The sequence below is a fragment of the Apium graveolens genome, chromosome 5, assembly GCF_009905375.1.
Source record: "Apium graveolens cultivar Ventura chromosome 5, ASM990537v1, whole genome shotgun sequence".
In the NCBI taxonomy this organism is placed as follows: domain Eukaryota; kingdom Viridiplantae; phylum Streptophyta; class Magnoliopsida; order Apiales; family Apiaceae; genus Apium; species Apium graveolens.
The window spans coordinates 62,277,435-62,289,631 of record NC_133651.1 but is presented as its reverse complement, the minus strand read 5'-3'; the positions used below and the strand labels follow the sequence as shown (position 1 = coordinate 62,289,631).

Genomic DNA, 12,197 nt, shown 5'->3' with positions numbered 1-12,197 from the left:
AGACAACTTGCCAATGGTGCAAGGAATGGTGAAGCTACCTGGATCTTTAAGCTTCGAAGGTAACTTTTGTTGCAGCACAGCACAGCATTCTTCTGTTAGAGCAACGGTCTCAAGGTCATCCAATTTCACCTTCCTTCAAAGAATACTCTTCATAAATTTTGCATAACTAGGCATTTGCTCCAGAACCTCAGCGAAAGGTATATTGATGTGAAGTTTCTTGAACACCTCCAGAAACTTAACGAACTGCTTATCCAGCTTTTGTTATTGCAATCTCTTAGGGAAAGGTGGTGGAGGATAGAGCTGTTTCTCCCCTGTATTACCCTCAGGCAGAGTGTGTTCAACAGTAGTCTTCCTTGGTTCTGCCGCTTTCTCCTTTTGCTTAGCTTCTTCATCACCAGCTTCAGCTTCTCCTTTTTTTGCTTTTTCAGCATCAGCAACTTTTCCAGACCTTAAGGTAATAGCCTTGACTTGCTCTTTAGCTTCCTTCCTGCCTGACACTTCAGTGTCACTGGGAAGTGTGCCAGATTGACGATTGAGCACTGCATTGGCTATTTGACCGATTTGATTTTCCAAGGTCTTGATAGAAACCGCCTGACTTTTGTACAACAGCTTAAGTTCCTCAAAATCAGCACTAGAGGGTGGAGCTGCACTTCCTTGTTGAGGATATGATTGCCTTTCAGCATAATGCTGTGGTTGCTGGAATCCAGGTAGATTGAACTATTTACTTACGCCTTGCTGATAATGTTGCTGAATAGCACTCTGATTATTACTCCAGCTAAAATTTGGATGATTTCTGTTGTTAGGATGATAAGTAGCTGGCACAGGCTGCTGTTGTCGCTGATAATTGTTCACATACTGCATAGATTCATTAACAAGAGAACACCGATCCGTAGCATGAGAACCTGCATAAAGCTCACAGACCATATCTATCTGATTGACCCCATAGGTGGCTAGAGAATCGACCTTCATAGACAGCACTTGGAGCTGCGCTGCAATAGCTGTAGCTGCATCGACTTCCAGAATACCTGCTACCTTCCCAAGCATCATCCTTTGAGTTGGGTTTTGATGCTCATTTGCAGTTATAGTCTCAATAAGATTATAAGCCTCAGTATAGCTTTTGGCCCACAAGGCACCTCCAGCTGCTGCATTCCATGATGTGGACATTTTCTCAATATCTCTTTGTAGTGCTCCCAAGCTTCGCACATAGATTCTGTTGGTTGCTGCACAAACTGAGTAAGAGCACTCCTCATAGCCGCAGTCTTTGCCATTGGATAAAACTTAACCAGAAACTTTTGCGCAAGATCTTGCCAAGTAGTAATAAACCCAGCTGGTTCAGAATGTAACCAGTCTTTAGCTTTATCCCTCAGAGAGAATGGGAAAAGCCTCAGCTTGATAGCCTCATCAGTCACACCATTATGTTTGAAAGTACTGCAGATCTCGAAAAAATTCCTTATGTGCATGTTGGGGTCTTCAGTCGCAGCACCTCCGAATGAAACAGAATTCTGCACCATCTGAATAGTGCCTGGCTTGATTTCAAAGTTATTGGTCTCAATAGCTGGGTGCATGATGCTAGACTGAATATCATCAATTTTAGGTCGAGAAAAATCCATAAGAGCTGGATCTGCCTAAACAATACGATCACCCATGATTAATGGTTCTTTCTGCTCACTTCCTGAATCTGAATCTTCAAAATCTATCTTATCCGGAATATCAAGAACTTCGTCTGTCTCCTCAGCCGTATCTAGTCCTCTTGCGAGTACTAGAATGAGTTTGCATAAACGCTCGCTAAAGTACCTGAAACACAACCGGAAACAATGAGTAACACGTCTTAATCACTCAGTCCTAATGACCAATGATGGTAAGTACATAAACTAAAAAAATACGCCGAGTCCCCGGTAGCGGCGCCAAAAACTTGTTAGGGCAAAAACACGCGCCAAAATACACACGCAAGTATACGCGTTCGCAAGTAATATAGAATACTTTCTAGTTTGTTACCACAGAGACTCAGACTAATTATGTTCAATTAAACTCACTCACCAATGTATGATTACTTCTCAATGTTAAGACAATAAAACTTAGATTTAATTAACTAATTATTAACTACAATTAACTACTAGAATTAAGCACTTAATTAACACTTCAATTAACAATATTAAAACACTCATGAGATCATAACTTCATTACTACTTCCTTCAATAGCTATTGTTCTTACCCTTAGCATGCAATAGTGATGATATTAATCGAATAACACGAAACTGATAAAAGCCAACTTTCATTGTACTAATACCATTCTACCAAGCATCCACAATTAAGATAGAAGTTGAATAGGTATCAATTATGTTGAGTCCCTATATGTCTACAGATATTAACAATATAACGATTTAAGCACAAGTTATTCCTTTTATTTACACAGGGCGAATAAAACGGTTAGAGTTACCCACTAATCATGCATTCTCGTACATGAACCTATGCTAACATGGCAAGTTCTAAATCTCAAGATCCACCGTCGCTTCACAAGAGATTAACACCCTATCTTATATGTTCGCGACGCACATAAGACGATTACGCATAACCAATTCTAGATATCATACAATCATCACACACTAAGGTATTAAACAACTAACTAAAGAATTCCATAGTAAATCCGTTACGACCCCATGATCACGATTAGCCCATGATAGCACTCATCGTCATCATGGGTTCATATGAAAACATGATAATAACACACGAGAATAATAACTAAAACTACGTATATTAAACCAGAGTACGTCATAAGAGTAAATAGGTTCAAAGTAAAGAAAACTAGCATCCAACGTTACAAGGAAACAAAGAATCACAAGAAAATATGCTTCCTCTTCGTTGCGGTGTGCTAAAACGGTCTTCTTCCTTATCTCCTTGCTCTTTGATTAATACTACGATACAACCTTTGTGAAACGTCTCTGAAATCTACTTATATAGCAGTCCCATAAAGCCCAGCTAACTCAGAAGTTGGAAGTCAAACATAAATAGGAGTCTAAAATAATAATTCAGAAAATCCGACCCTGCGCGGCCGCTTAGCATTCCTGAGCGGGCGCTCAGCTTCCTGAGCGGGCGCTCAGCTTCCTGAGCGGTCGCTCAGCAGAGCTGAGCGGGCGCTCAGCCCCCTTCTGGAAACTGATCTATTTTTCTTCCGTTTCTTCGCTGCAATCTGCTCCTATCTTCCCTCTTGCATTGCTAAACACATGCCAAGGCTTATTATTGATGAATTCTCTCCCGAAATGCAATTAATACCCTGAAATGCACAAACACTAGAAAAACGCATCAAATACACAAAATACTTGATTTCAAGACACCAATTCAAGCTATTAAAAGACGTTCTAAGTGGTATAAAATGCCACTTATTAAAAAACTACTAACTCCCCGTTAGTACGTCTAGGACTTGGGTCTTAGAACGAGAATCACCTCACGTCACTTCACCTCACTACAAAACTAATAAGACAATCCACGAAACAAACCAAGTATAGAAAAGATGGTTTGAACTAGTATGTTACTGTACTAGCCCACAAATAGTATAATATTCAAATAAGAATATTAAAACTGAATAAGAATACTTGACTTAAGATATTAAATGGTAGTCCAAGTATTTTTATAATTACTCATTTATAGATTAAATTAAGTTGTGGAGTAATATGAGAAGTCTTTTATATAAAGCACTTATAGCTTATGACTTCTTTAGTATTCTTCTTCTTTCGATTACATATTTATAAATCGAAGAATACTTTAGTTACAATCTCGGAATTGTAACTTATCCTTTAAGCTCGTAGGCTTAAGGATTTTAGTATACTTATGTTTTGACGATTATGTATTCAAAGTATACTTTTAACTTCAAGCACTTGTATAAGATTTATGAGTCTTAGCCAAGGTCCAAATAAGAGAACTGTAAGTGATTGACGTAAGATCGTGCTTTTGAAGTTTAGACGAATAATTATGAGTAGTTTATATATATCGAATAGGAACCCCAAGTAACACTGAAAGATGTTAGAAGGGGCTTATACGATATGTCTCGTAATTGTTTATATACACGATATGTGTTAGCCAAGATCCAATTAAAGAGCGTGAAATTAATTGGCTAACTCATGGATTTGATTCGTCTTTAAATAACAGATAATTATGAAGTGTTTATAGATCGAGTTATAATCCCCCGGAACACTAAAGATGTTAGAAGGGATTAAACTATGCTTTGTAATATTTTATGTGCATAATATTTGTTAGCCAAGATCCAATTAAATAGCGTGAAAATAATTGGCTAACTCGTGAACTTAATCCATTTTGATATTTGACAAATTACGAAGAGTTTATAGATCGACTTATAATCCCCCGGAACACTAAAGATGTTAGAAGGGATTAAACTATGCTTTATAATTATTTTATGTGCACGAATATTTGTTCGCCAAGATCCAATTAAAGACCGTGAAAATAATTGGCTAACTCGTGAACTTGTGTCAAATTTAAATCTCACTCTTGGAGATTAAGTACTTATCTTTATAGATCTTCTTGATGAAATGATTTTTTGAAGATCAAGTACTTATTCGAATTCCGAGTTCGAATATTAGTTCTCTTTTACCTTGAGAACTTTCTTTATAAGAGATCTTGTATTAGAGCTTAAGATGAAGTAGAGAAGTTAAGTACAAAGCTCAAATAAAAAGAACTCAAATAAGAAGCTAAAAGTTATCACTTTTGAAGGACGGTCGGAAAAGTTCACCGGAAAAATTCGTCGGAGGTTCGGCCGGATTTTGGAACTTTGGTCGAACTTGGGCAGACCTTCGGGAGGCCGGGAAGTGGTAGTGGATGAGCTCACTTGGTTGGGTGAAGCTAAGCTTGGGTTTCAAAAACCTTCTATATATGTAAGTATATAGAAGATAGAGAATGTTTTTGAGAATAAGTGTGTGTGTAGAATTTGAAAGAGATTAACAGAAGCACTTCTTGAAAAAATCTCAGAAACTTTTTGGTGCTTTAGCTTGAAGAAAATGGGTTGGGGTGGGGGTTTATTTATAGGTGAAGTTGGGTGGGTTGAATGGTGGAGATTTAAGGAAAATGTATGGTGGATGATGTATGTCACATGGATTGATGACTTGGCAAGTAGGTTGTATTTCTTTGACATATCGATATAAGACAAACAACTTTATGGGTTCAAAACCTCAGCTCATATATTTGAATAAATATATATTTTCCTTTTCTTTTAATCATTGTTTAATCACTTTAATTAATGATTAACCACCATTAATTATGACCACCTTAAAACTCTAAAATAAATACCATAAAAATATGATAATTACTTAAATAATATAAAATGATGTCCTGCAAGTTTTGGTCAACCTTGGTCAATGGTAGCGAAGTCAAACGTGGTCAACTGTGGGGCCAACTGCCTCGATTTTTGTGCCAGGACAAAAATTCTCTGAATATTATGAAATTTTTACCATACTTATAAAATACCATTTAAATGATCCATAACAAATTTCAAGTCATTCTAGTAAGTGGAAGTATTTTATCTACAATAAAACTGTTATGTCAGCCTTTTCTTTTGAGTAAAAATACCATTGGTCTTAAAATGAAGGAGATGGATCTTTTAACCAAAGTTTTGAATTGGATAAATACTTAAAATACATTTCCTAATATATAAAATATATATATGAATGATAAGAAATGTGTTTGAGTATTTTTGAATAAAATTCTCTGAGAAGTGCTGATTTTACGAAACGGGAGAAAATTACTGTAAATATTTATAAATGAGTTGCAGAACTGGATATTTAATATTCCAACCATGAATATTAATAAACTTTGAATAAAACTCTTTTGGATTGATGTGAGAATATATTTTTGAGTGAAGAGTGAAATATTTTTGATACAACACGAGATCTCTAAAGAATATTTATGATATATTCCTTATTCGAGCTTGTTGCCATATTCCTGTTGCAACACAGATCTAAGAAATATCATATATTGATGTTTCTTATTTGATCATATTGCCTTAGAGATATATTCCATAAAGATAATTTTGATATTTTACCAAACTGGAATATCCCTTTTATATGTTTGAGAGAAATGATTTTGCTAGTTTGACTTTTTGACTTTGATTTGGATCAAATTAAATTCATGTCCTTATGGAGAGGATCTACGTGTTCTTAATTTTATGTTTAATGGTACAAATACCAAAATAAATAATATATCGAAGATATCCTTTCAATATTCCCATTTTTGGTATTTTCCAAACAAACATAAAATTAACAGTGTGTGCTTCCCCTTAGTGTATGCATGAATTTTTTAAAAATATTTTGCACATAATACATTTAATTACTAAGAGATTAAATCTCTTTCTTGAGATCCTGCAAAATACTTTGTTAGATGTATCATACAATAATATATTGAAGCATAAGATAGATCCTTATATATCAAGAAGATAATTATATTTAATTTGAACATTAGGGGTCTAATTCTCTTATAATTGATCAATTTGAATATTAGGGGTCTAATTTCTCTTCTCCTTTTGTTTGGTACATGCCAAAAAAAGTATATATATTTGAGGAAGAGTTTTATCAAAACATTAACTTTAGGAAGCATGACATTTTTGTTCATAGATCTAGTCAAGTGCATGTATCTTTGAGGAAAAACTGAGCATATAAGAGTGAAATCAAAATTGTATGCATGATATTTTGAATCTGTTTTTGCATGTAATGGTCTTAAAAAGTGTAACTAGTGTAACCAAATACTTAATTTTAAACATTAAAGCAATACTTTTGAGATATAATCTATGCAGTTTAGCAAATCAGTTGGATAAGTCCAATTTTATAGCACAAATAGGATTACTTGACTTTCCTTTTGTCTGAAAATACTAGACAGTTGTGTTTAACTATGAGTTTTATTTGATAGTAAACAATAATTCTAGTGATTTAACAAGTATTTTTAATAGGTGATTTTGAAAGCTTGTTTGCATGTCAATGATTTCAGATTATGGGTAAAGCCATTTTTGTACCATTTCAGTTTAGAATTTAACATGATACACGAAGACAAGACCTTAGTGTTTTTAATATATTCTAACTGGGAAAACACAATTTACACAGACTGTCACTTATACAATCGTTTATCTTGTTACAAAGTGTTTGTCCCTAATAATGCAACAAGAATTATAGAAGGGGGGGGGGGTTTGAATGTAATTCTAGTAAACTTTTTCTTGAACTATAAAAAGTTCTAACTCAAACTATGTATATATATATGTGTGTGTTTTCATTTGTAAGGTGCGGAATAATAAGTTAAGTGAATCAAAAACATAAAGTAATAACAACACAAGCTTTTAAAACTTTTGGGTGGATTTGAAAGTATTAAGAACTCTGTGAAGAACAAGTTGTCTCATAGCTGCTCTACAAGTGAACAAACAAACTACAGAGAAATTTTTAACAGTTACAGCCATTTCTTTTTCTCTTCTAAAAGTGTTTGCTTAGTTGTTTATTTCACTAGCTATACTTGGTTTATATATCACCAAGTTTACATGGTAATAAGACAGGATAATAAAACAAAAATATCAAGTCAAACTCCATGCTGCTTCACTACTCTATTCCAGCATCTTTGAAAATCTTCTTAGCTTGCATGGAAATGGTAATGCTTCTTTGTTCTTCATTTCCTGTTAAATAGGCTCCCACATTCCTTTTATAAACACCCAACGCATGTGACTGTCTTGTCATTGTCAACAGATATTTGAATTGATCATCCGTCGGGTACATGCTTGTTATCCGTCGGGTTGCCTTGTTGATCATCCGTCAGGTAGCTTTGTTGATCATCCGTCGGGTAGCTATTTGACACTTGACTTCATTTCACTTATGCATAATTACAAGACATCTTGTATTTACAATTAATCAGCCTATTATGCATATCTAATAATAGTCAACATGACTCATATGCTACTACAGGATCTATACAAATTTGTTCACAGAAATGTGTTACAATACTTATTGTTACATAAGTGACTCACTCGATGGATGTCAAATCATCATCCGTCGGGACTATATTGAGTCATCCGTCGGGACTATATTTGATCATCAGTCGAGTGCTACATGTTTCACTAAGTTAAATCTACTTAGGTGGTTTGTTAATGTAATCATCAAGTTCTCAACATATTCCCAACACAAAGTCCAACACTAATACAAACTAGTTGATATCATTACATTGAACAAGGTCTAATACAAACTAACATTCTGTCTTGAAAGGATCCAAATTAATAACAGCAGCCAAGCACAGTTTTTACAAAATAGAACAACCAATACAATCTAGTGTGACTGATTGACTGAACAAAGACTATATTTAACATATTTATCTAAATCAGGCAATATTTGACACTGGATATAAACACTCAACTACAGTCTTTTTAAACCGGACAATACAATAGTTGAATACATGAAGAATCTAATACATTCTAATTTCAATCAAATAGTGAAACTGAGAACAAACTGCACATACCTTTAGTGTTTTTACTGGGATGGTTTGTGCATTAAGTAGTGTGCATAGTATAGATAAGATATATAAAGGGATAATATTTTTCTCACCTTTTACACCTTCAAATTGAGCTCTTCCTGGAATCAATTGTACTGGACTTTGTCATGTTCTTTATATGGTTAGATTCCTAGAGATGTATACTTCCTGCAAGTTAGTTGGACACTGGAAACAATTGCCAGCAATTTATATAACTGTTAGCTGTAGTGTATAAAGTACTGGAGTATCTTTAAAAACAAAAATGTTCTTTTCAATTTGTGTAGTTTACTAGTTAAATAGAAGTGATAATTATATATCAGATCTAAATTCTGTACAAGAAAACATAGAAATTTTTAAAGTCATATTTGACTTTGTTCCTGCATAGATTGGTTAGTCAATTTAAGAACAAACATGTAGTATAAGTATGATAGGGTATGCAACACCAGAAGTAACCGAATGCAGATTATATCACATGGAACAAAAGTGTTCATATCAATCAGTGTGGTTCACTGATGAAATAGAACAAAGTTCTACACCTGTGTTAAGAGATTACAAAGTATAGGGAGTGCATACACTCCATCAAATCCAACCAAAGTTAAACAATAATTCAAGATTACAAACCAACAAACAACACGAAGTCTTTTAAGTTACAAATACATCAGACAATAGCAAAATAGGTACATAACAGCAAGTACCAGTACAACATCACAGAGCAGACTTCATCACATAGCAGAATCAGGCAACTTAACCAATCACATTTCCAGCAGCATCACAGACATAGATTAAATCAGACATATTATCAATCAATTGACCTCTAGCTCCCACACCTACTTCTTCTAACTCATGAATCATTGCAGTGTTCTCACTCAAAGGTACTTGATATCAATTGACAATTTCTTGGTCAGACATGCAATTTGTTCCTAGTGTAGATGCAGCTAGGCTTTCTAAATATGCAATCCTATGTCTGCAAGATGCAGTGACTCCCTCTAGTTCTCCTACCTTCTCCTTAACCTCATCATTTTCAGTTTTTACTCTCTTAAGTTCCATTTTTAGTTCATTAAACATGGCCTTGATAGACTCAAATTTAGTTCATTTAGGAATGACAATAGGAGTGACCTCTTGAGGTTCACAGTGCATCAGGGGCACTTGTGGCCTAAAATGGTCATTGGTGATTTGAGAATCAGCCAAATTTGCAAAGATTTCAGGCATTGGAATGTTGCAGATTGCAAAGAAAAAAGTAATTAACATTTCATATGGCATATAATCAACAAGATGAGCATTTATCATGTTCAAGAGAATGACATAGGAGATACTAAAATTGATTTTGTTATTGAAAAGCATGTGCATGATTTTCATATCAAAGAAGTCAAAATACTTATTGTGATTAGGTTTAGGCATAACATTAGACCTAATAATGAGAGCAAGGTGTTGAAAAGTGCTAGTAAAGTGTTTAAAATGAATACCATGGTTGACATCACAGAGACCATCATGCACATCAGACTTACAAAATATACCTAATATAAGTTCAAATTCAGACTTGTTAAACACAAACAGAGAAAATATGTCCTCACATGGCAACTCACACAGATGAAGAAGTAAATGCAGTGCTCTATTGATGCTCTTATTATCTACACAGATAACATTCTTATTCACTATAGTGGTGAAATGCAAGATGCCCTCTACCCCTTTAATTATGTTCATGTTATAATAAAATTCCCCCATGAGATGAATGAAATACTGTTTTCCTAGATTATACATTAAACCATCCCATTTAGCCCTTCTAATGATGAACTCAACTTCACCTTTAACATCCACACAAGTGACAGGTTGGACATTTTTTATGAGCTCAAGAAATATTTGGGAGTTTGATGGGTTAGATAGTTTTGGTGGTGGAGGTTTTGGTTTGTTCATGTTTGGGCTTGGGTTTGGTTCTTGTCTGAGATTGGCTTTTCTGGTATAGACTTTTGGTTGGAAAGGTTTAGTTTGTCTAGGGTTAGGGGAATGAGGGTTCTGAAATTTTCTACTTTGGTAGAAAGGAATGGTGTGATTTTTGTATCCCTTTCTGAGTTGTTTAGGTGGAAAGTGTCTGTTGTGATAGTGTTTAGGATGTGAAGATTGAACAGTTTTGAAGGCAGAGGTTTTGTGATGGTGAAACTAATTTTTCTCCATATCTTCAAGAAGGTATGGATTTTCAATCAGTGGTCTGGGCTTGGGGTAATATGGATTGGCATTTGGGTTCATATTGCAAGTGAAGTGGAGTAATGCAAGTGACCTGCGTTTGTGTGTGAATGCAACAAATGTAAATATAAGTATATATGAATACACATAGCAAAGAATTCAATATTATTTAGGAAAATAATTTTCTGTAAAATAACTTTTACTGTTCATGAATAGTGCTTTTCATTAAATGCAGTTTGTAAAATTTTGATATATAAAGATATGGTTTACATGGTTCCAAATTCTAGGTATAAGTAGAGTGCAGCTAAAGTATGATGTTTGATAGCTGACATATGCAAATAGTGACAGATAGTACCAAATAATATTGTTTTAGTACTATTAGAAGTACAGAAAGTACAAAAATTTGGGAGAATGGGTGACATAAGATGAAATGCAGCTTACTCTATATCATAGGACCTAGCAAGTGATAAACAATGCATTTAAGAATGTTCAGTGTTTGAGAAAAGATCAATGCAGAAAGGTTGTCCCTTTTTCCAAAGAATTTAATTTTTGAAAACTTTTGAGTTTTAATAAAGAATGTGACATTCATTTCTTTGGGCAGCTTGTGTTAAATGAGATGCAACACATAGAATAATATGCACATTTAACACAGAACAATGCATCTATATTAATGCACGCTCAGTTTCATTTAGTTCAAATAACATTTAAAGTGATACACTTCACAGAACAATCAGAATACAATTAACACCAGATATAACACATTAACTGCATTGAATTTAACTGAATTTTCACCTAGAATTCTAAGTGGCCATTAATCACAGCAGTGATCCAGATACAAAGATGCTCAAGGCTCCCCTGCCAGGTCTTTCTGTGAGGGCAGTGTGTGCTTGTGAGTCTTTAACTTTTAATTAACTTATGCTCTTTGTCAAAAAGCACATTATGCCAAGTCAAACTCATAAACAGAGTGTATAATATCAGAAACATATATAGGTTCAAGTACACAGATAATTATACCAGCAAGTTGTAGTTCAAAGAATCAAGTAACATTTAATCACAGTTGATGACCTTTATATAATTCCTGACAGATACAAGGTAGTTTTCTAAAATTCCTTTTATTGATTTATCAAAGATATTAGTTAAAGAATACTTGCATACACACAAATGTTTTAGCAAAAATAATTAGATCAATTTGTTCTCTTTACTAATAACATTTGATGGACTTAATCATACACAACCAAATACCTTCATATGGATTCAGAAAAGATAAATATTCCAATAAAACCTCATTCAACTACTTATTATAACTGAACTAATATTATTAGTAAGGTAGTCTTAAAGTATTTATCAGATAGGCACTTATAAACAGCAGTAATATGACACAGACATATCTGACATTAAAAGAAAAACACAATGTTCATGCCTAAATCAGTTGATTCCTAGAAGTAAAGTGGAGATTGATTATTCAACAGCATATAAATCAAAAGTTCTGACTTTTCTCCAAAACTGGTATTAAACACTAA

The 12,197-nt window shown here is 34.1% G+C and overlaps 1 non-coding gene across 1 annotated transcript; it reads left to right on the top strand.

The window, feature by feature from the left end:
* Positions 1-1,146: 1,146 nt before the first annotated feature.
* LOC141662844 (small nucleolar RNA R71) lies at positions 1,147-1,253 on the top strand. The gene has a single exon (XR_012550941.1). It is a non-coding gene; the product is annotated as a small nucleolar RNA R71 (small nucleolar RNA).
* Positions 1,254-12,197: the final 10,944 nt, after the last annotated feature.